This window comes from Pristis pectinata, chromosome 14 (assembly GCF_009764475.1).
Source record: "Pristis pectinata isolate sPriPec2 chromosome 14, sPriPec2.1.pri, whole genome shotgun sequence".
NCBI classification, from domain to species: Eukaryota; Metazoa; Chordata; class Chondrichthyes; order Rhinopristiformes; family Pristidae; genus Pristis; species Pristis pectinata.
The window spans coordinates 1403433-1409596 of record NC_067418.1 but is presented as its reverse complement, the minus strand read 5'-3'; positions in this window follow the sequence as shown (position 1 = coordinate 1409596).

Below are 6164 nucleotides of genomic sequence, written 5' to 3'. Positions count from 1 at the left end.
CTCCCCCAGCCTGCCCCCTCCCCCATCCTGACCCCTCCCCTGCCTGACCCCTCCCCCATCCTACCCCTCCCCCAGCCTGCCCCCTCCCCCATCCTGACCCCTCCCCCAGCTGCCCCCTCCCCCCATCCTGACCCCTCCCGCAATCCTGACCCCTCCCCTGCCTGACCCCTCCCCCATCCTACCCCCTCCCCATCCTGCCGGCCCCCAGCCTGCCCCCTCCCCCCATCCTGCCCCCTCCCCCCATCCTGACCCCTCCCCTGCCTGACCCCTCCCCCAGCCTGCCCCCTCCCCCGGCCCAGTGAAACAGCCCCCAGCCATTCCCAGCAGCACCATGGGGTAAAAACTGACCGCACCCTGCCATGGGACATGGGGCACGTGACCAAGACCTCGCTCATACAGGTAAGTGTTGTCGTAAAGGAGCAGGGAGACGTGAGAGGATCAGAGAGTAATTCCAGAGCTCGGGACCAGCTGATAGGTGAGTGTCCATGTGTGGGGCTGGGGAAGGGGGAGAGAAGCCCGTGGGTGGGGAGGGGTAGAGTGGTTCTGGGATCAGTAGGGGGGGTGGGACTGATGTGGGATCAGTAAAGGGATCGGGTGGTCGGTGGTGGGGTTAGGACATGGGTCGGTACATCAAGAGCTGGTGGTGTGGGGTCACCCGGGAGCATCGGTAATCAGGGAAATGGTATCAACAGTTGGTGGGATCAATGGGCAGGTAGTTGGACAGAGATCAGTCGGGGTGGCAGTGGGTGGACCCAGGAATCACTAGTTAGGGTAGAATTAGTAGTTGGGACATTGGGAGATGAGACAATTGTTAGTTGAGACGATTGGTAGTTGGAGAATAGGTGGGAGGACCAGTTATTGGGGAAGCAACTGTTGGGACATTGGTTCACCAGTGATCAGTGGTCGGGTGGATTGGTGATCGGGTGGATCGGTGATTGGGGGGATCGGTGATCAGGTGGATCGGTGATCAGGGGATCAGTAGTTGGGTGGATCGGTGGTCGGGTGGATCGGTGGTCGGGTGGATCGGTGATCGGGTGGATTGGTGGTCAGGTGTACTCCCTCAAGGTACAGATGTCCCTGTCCTCGAGTCTCTGAACCTATCCGTCCAATGAGGGTCAGTGGGGGTGAGGACCAGCTTCCTGTGCGCCCACAGGGAGAGGGCCAGTTTGGGGTCAATGCATTTATGAACACTCTCAGCACACCTGGGGCACATGGTCACACCCCTGTCAGATGCTGATGCTGAGGTACGGGGTGGGTGCAAACAGACTGACCAGAAAAGATTGAAGTGGGTATTCCCATCAGGAAGAGCAAACGGGGGAATCCTCAACACTGGTGTCCCACAAGGCTGCGTCCTCAGCCATCTACTCCACTCCCTGTGGCCAGATTCTGCTCTAACTCCATCTACAAGTTTGCAGATGATACCACCGTTGTAGGCCGTATCTCAAACAGCGATGAGTCGGAGTACAGGAAGGAGATAGAGAGCTTAGTGGAATGGTGTCATGACACCAACTTTTCCCTCAATGTCAACAAAACAAAAGAGCTGGTCATTGACTTCAGGAAAGGGGGTGGTGTACATGCACCTGTCTACACCAATGGTGCTGAGGTCTAGAGGGTTGAGAGCTACAAGTTCCTGGGAGTGAACATCACCAACAGCCTGTCCTGGTCCAACCACGTAGATGCCATGGCCAAGAAAGCTCACCAGCCTCTACTTCCTCAGGAGGATAAAGAAATTTGGCATGTCCCCTTTGACCCTCATCAATTTTTATTGATGCACCATAGAAAGCATCCTATCTGGATGCATCACGGCTTGGTACGTCAACTGCTCTGCCCAGGACCTCAAGAAACTGCAGAGAGTTGTGGACACAGCTCAGCACATCACGGACACCAGCCTCCCCTCCATGGACTCTGTCTACACTTCTTGCTGCCTCGGTAAAGCAGCCAGCATAATCAAAGACCCCACCCACCCCGGACATTCTCTCTTCTGCCCCGTCCCATCAGGCAGAAGATACAAAAGCCTGAAAGCACGTACCACCAGGCTCAAGGACAGCTTCTATCCCACTGTTATAAGGCTTTTGAATAGTTCCTTAGTACAATAAGATGGACTCTTAACCTCACAATCTACCTTGTTATGACCTTGCACCTTATTGTCTGCCTGCACTGCACTTTCTCTGTAGCTGTGACACTTTATTCTGCATTCTGTATTTTACCCTGTACTATTCAATGCACTGTGTAATGAATTGACCTGTACGATCGGTGTGCAAGACAGGTTTTTCACTGGACCTCAATACAAGTGACAATAATAAACCAATTTACCAATTTACTGATTTAATGCCATAAAGTGAAGCTTCTGTGCAGGAATGTAACATCAGGGGCTATCAGTCATGTCACGGATAAATCCTCCAGTTCCCACCTTTGGGGTGGGAAAACTACTTTGAAGTAGTTTTGTTGGAAAGTTAATCAAATAGAACAGTACAGCACAGGAACAGGCCCTTCGGCTCACGATGCTGTGCAGAAATAATTCAACTAGCAATTCCATGCCTAACTCAATGAATCCCTTCTGCCTACTGTCCATCTCCCTCCATTCCCTGCACATCCATTTGCCCAGCTAAGAGCCTGTCAAACCCCTCTATCGTACCTGCCTCCACCCCCACCCCTGGCAGCACGTTCCAGGTACCCACCGCTCTCTGTATAAAAAACTTGCCCCACACATCTCCTTTCAACTTACCCCCCCCCCCCACCTTAAATGTATGCCCTCTAGTATTAGACATTTCAACCCTCGGAAAAAGATACTGTCTGTCTACTCTATCAATGCCTCTTACAATCTTATAAACCTCTATCAGGTCTCCCCTCAGCCTCCACCGCTCCAGAGAAAACAACCCAAGTTTGTCCAACCTCTCCTTATAGCTCATGCCCTCTAATTCAGGCAGCATCCTGGTGAACCTCTCCTGCACCCTCTCTAAAGTCTCCACATCCTTCCTGTAATGGGGCGACCAGAGCTGAATGCAATACTCCAGATGGGGCCTAACCGGAGTTTTCTGAAATTGCAACACAACTTCCTGACTCTTGAACTCAGTGCCTTGACTAATAAAGGCAAACATGACACATACCCTCTTCATCACCCTATCAACCTGTGCGGCCACTTTCGGAGGTTATGGACTTGGACCCCAAGATCCCTCTGTAGTGACAGTGGATATGAGTGCACCCAGTCAGTTTCGGGAACACCCACATAAGGGCAGCTCCTTGGACAGTGGCCCAGAATGTGATCATGGGGAGGGCAGGGGGTGGGGATTTCACCCACAGAGTCTGGGGCCACGGCAGGAGAAACGGTCCCACGTTGTGCGGGGAGGGTGTGGAGCTCACCCCCGACTGGAGGGGATGAAGGGGTAGCTAGACAAACACACAGGGAGAGAGGAAGAGAGGCCGATGGTGATGGGGGGGGAAACGTGGACAGGGTGAAGGAACATGGAGCAGAGGGGCCCATGAAATCCTCGCTAATTCTCTGCAGTGAAACCCTCGGGGTCCACGGTGCGGTGAGGGTCTCTGGATGCTGTGACAGTGGCAGTGCAGTGGCTGGGAAGAATATCTGGAGATACATCCAGCGTCAGAGGCTCTTCCTCGGATTCCCTGTGTCGGTCAATGGAGCAGTCAGAGTCACAGACAGTCTCTAAATCCTCAGCACCAGAAGGCCCAGGGAAGCCTCAGGGTGTTTACGGTGGAGACTGTGGCATCTGTCTGACAGAGGTGGTGATGGGAGTCAGTGGGTTTCACAGAGGCCTTGCGGTAAAGCTGTCACCCAGTTCCACCATCAAACGGAAGTAGATCTGAAACACACCCACTGAATCAGGCAGGCTTCAACCAGTTCAGCATCGTGGAATGACACGGTGCAGGAGGAGACCGTTCAGCCCATCGAGTCTGCACTGGCATTTGAAAGGTCTCTCTGATCAGCTCTGCCCTGTCCGCACCGCCCTTTCCGCACCGCCCTGTCCACACTGCCCTGTCCCCACTGTCCTCTCCGCACGGTCCTGTCCACACTGCCCTGTCCACTCCGCCCTGTCCGCACTGCCTTGTCCGCACTGCCCTGCCCGCTCTGCCCTGTCTGCACCGCCCTGTCCACACTGCTCTGTCCGCACTGCCCTGCGCGCACTGCCCTGCGCGCTCTGCCCTGTCCGCGCCGCCCTGTCCGCGCTGCCCTGTCCACTCTGCCCTGTCCTCACTGCCCTGTCTGCACCGCCCTGTCCGCACCGCCCTGTCCGCGCCACCCTGTCTGCGCTGCCCTGTCCCCACTGCCCTCTCCGCACGGTCCTGTCCACACTGCCCTGTCCACTCCGCCCTGTCCGCACTGCCTTGTCCGCACTGCCCTGCCTGCTCTGCCCTGTCTGCACCGCCCTGTCCACACTGCTCTGTCCGCACTGCCCTGCGCGCTCTGCCCTGTCCGCACCGCCCTGTCCGTGCCGCCCTGTCCGCGCTGCCCTGTCCACTCTGCCCTGTCCTCACTGCCCTGTCTGCACCGCCCTGTCCGCACCGCCCTGTCCGCGCCACCCTGTCCGCGCTGCCCTGTCCTCACTGCCCTGCAGCTTCCCCTTTGAATGTTTATCCCACTCTCTTTTGAATGTTCTCATTCAATCTGCTTCCATTTCCCTTCTGGGGTGCTGCCTCCCTCCCCGGGATGCCGATGGTGAGGACTCGTCAAGGGTAGATGTTTAGATTCTCTCTGGAATTCAACACCGAGGTGCGTAGAAATTTCCTTTCCCAGAGGGAATTCTCTCCCTCAAGAGTGTTGAGGAGGCTGGATCATGTGAGATATTTAAGGTGCAAGTGTATAAATGTTTGGAAGGTCAGGGAATTGAGGGTTGTGGGGAACTGGCACACAATGAGGTCAGGAGCTGAGGCCAGTGCAGATCAGCCACCATCACGTTGAATGGTGGGGCAGGCTTGAGGGGCCGAGTGGCCTACCACCTACCCCTGCCCCTTTTATGTTGTGTCCCCCTGTTGGAGATGGTCATTACCTGTCACTTGTCACATCAGCCCATGCCTGAACTGTCTAGGTCTTGCTGTGTACAGATGTGGAATGCTTCGTTGGCTGGGGAGCTGGGAATGGGATTGAACATGTGCAGTCATTGGTGAACATCCCACTGTAAGTGTCACAGAGTCACACAGCACAGAAACAGGCCCTTCGGCCCAACTCTTCCATGCCGACTGTGTTGCCCAGTGAGCTGGTCCCATCTGCCCATGCTTGGCCCAAAGCCCTCCAAACCTCTCCTATCCATGGACTTATCTAGATGGCTTTTAAACGTTGCTAATGTGCCGCCTCAACCATTATTTCTGGCAGCTCGTTCCAAATACGCACCACCCTTTGTGTGAAGAAGCTGCCCCTGATGTCCCTTTTAAATCTCTCACCTCTGATCTTAAACCTCTGCCCTCTTGTTTTTAGCTCCCCCTCCCTATGAAAAAGACTGTGTGCTCTCACCCTGTCTATGCCCCTCATGATCTTATACACATCTATCAGGTCACCCCTCAATCTCCTACATTCCAGGGAATAAAGTCCTAGTCTACACAACCTCTCCTTGTAACTCAGGCCCCCAAGTCCAGCCAACATCCTGGTAAATCTTTTCTGCGCTCTTTCTAGTTTAATAACATCTTTCCTATAACAGGGTGACCAGAACTGTAGCCTGTGCTCCAAGTGCTGCCTCACTGATGTCTTGCACAGCTGCAACATAACTTCCCAAATCCCGTACTCGGTGCCCTGACTGATGAAGACCAGCGTGCCAAACGCCTCCTGTGACACCGCTTTCAGTGAACTCTGCACTACTCCTAGTTCCCTCCGTTCCATTGCACTCCCCAGGGCCCTACCATTCACTGTTGACCTTATGAATTATATGTCAATTCTAACCTTATGAAGGAAGGAAGGTCACTGATGAAGCAGCTGAAGATGGTTGGGCCCAGAACACCACCCCGAGGAACCTCTGGGGCTGGTTGACCTTACTGACATTGAACAACCTGATCCATCTTCCTTTGTGTGAGGTCCGACTCCAAGCACTGCAGAATTATCCCTTGATTCCCTGATCAAACTACAGTCACACGTCATTACCTGTAAAACATCATAGAAATGCAAATTCCTTCTCGCTTTGCAAATTATTTACGCTTTTCGTCATATAAATGGAAAT